The sequence below is a fragment of the Suricata suricatta genome, chromosome 4 (genome assembly GCF_006229205.1).
Source record: "Suricata suricatta isolate VVHF042 chromosome 4, meerkat_22Aug2017_6uvM2_HiC, whole genome shotgun sequence".
Classification (NCBI taxonomy): Eukaryota; Metazoa; Chordata; class Mammalia; order Carnivora; family Herpestidae; genus Suricata; species Suricata suricatta.
Genome location: NC_043703.1, coordinates 126,324,989 through 126,326,556, shown reverse-complemented (window position 1 = coordinate 126,326,556; position 1,568 = coordinate 126,324,989). Strand labels below are relative to the sequence as shown.

The 1,568-nt window shown below is 56.4% G+C and overlaps 1 protein-coding gene across 1 annotated transcript in view; it reads right to left on the bottom strand.

Moving 5' to 3' along the window:
- Positions 1-1,568, bottom strand: part of LOC115289071 (antimicrobial peptide NK-lysin-like) — a 10,122-nt gene that overhangs the window by 7,789 nt on the left and 765 nt on the right. The window lies entirely within an intron of this gene.

The window sequence follows — 1,568 nt, the reverse complement described above, 5'->3', positions numbered from 1 at the left end:
GCTCCTAGACCCACAGGAAAGGCTCTGCCTGCCAAGCTTCCTGGTCCCAGCCTGATGGGCTCATGCACAGGGTGTGTGACGAACGTTAGGAGAAGAAAGAACTTGGAGTCTTGGCACATTCAACTTCATGTATCTTCTCCCACCATTGGTGGAGAAGGATAAAGCTGAGGACCCAGGGCTGAGGGTGGGCCCTGCAGTGCCGGGGAGCTGAGGGAGGGGGAAGCAATGCTTCTTGGTAGTAACACATCCCCTTGTTCAGCACTTGCTCAGGGCCAGGGGTGGAGCTAAGCTCATCCCACCCCCTTAGCACCTTTAAAAGACTTCCATAACTTACAAGAGGTGATTATTATCCATCCCATTATATAGAAAAGAAAACTGAAGCTCAGAAAGCATGGAGGACTTGGTCCAGCCATGCAGCTAAAAACGGGTAGATCTGAGGCTGATCAGTGTGACCCAGCCCCTCACCGGAACCAGCCTTGCAAACCTCTGTGAAAGCTCTGTGTACCACATGGGCTGGGGCCAAAGGGGAAAGATTCCTACCTTCTCTGGGAACACAATTCCTTTGACAACGGGACGGGAACCATGCACACCCTTCTCCTACTTTCACACTCACGGAGCTTCATAATTTCAGGGGATTCTTGAAGTCAGTCCCCAGGTACAAGGGGGCCCACAGACCCCTGCTGAGAAGCCAAGGCCCAACCTGGGATCAGCCCCTTCCTTAGTGTCACACATAGCCTTCCAAGCCCCACTCGTGCCCTTGACCGCCCTGCAGAAAGCTCCCCAAATCCCAAGGCCTCACCTGCGTGATATCATGTCCCAGGACTTTTCTCAGAAACTTAATTATCCCCTCACAGGCCTTACATTTAAAATCCAGCTGTTTGCCCTGTCAGAAAAACGATGCTTCATAAGGTGGCAACTCAGACACCCCAACAGCCCTTGGCAGGGCCCCAGGGGTGGGCCCTCTGGTGTCTCCTAGGCCAGCAGGACCATCTAGGAATTTCTGTGCTTTAGGACCCAGAGCACGTTGGCTGGCCCTGCCCACCTTCCTGCTAGTCTTGATGGGACTGAGACCCCCTCAGAACCTTCCCCACACCCACAGCCCCTCACCAGGCCCAGCACCTCACCTCTTCTGTTCTCTGGTCAGAACCCAGGCCACCCTCTAGGGGAGGGCCCAGCCAGACCAGGCTAGACCCCCACCCGGGCACCACCTTGCCCCAAACCAGCGTCTTCAGCCCACAGCCCTGCCTTCCCCCGCTTCCCCTCAACAGGACAGGCAGCCCTGCCTGCTGGTCCCAGGGAGCCAGCCACCAACCTGGAGGGCCTCCAGGACCAAGTTCTCTAAGAACTGCTCTTCCTGAGACAAGTCAACTGTCATCAAGTCATTGACCTCAGGGTTCAAACCAGGAAAGGTCAGACCTGGGGAACAAACAGCGTCAGCATCCCTCCAAGAGTGAAAGGAGAGGGAATGGTCAGAACTCCTGGCTGGCGGGGAGCCCAGGAGGTGGCCAGAGCACAGGACAGGAGCGGGGCTGTGTGAGGAGTCCAGGGCCTGTCCTCACACTCCGCCC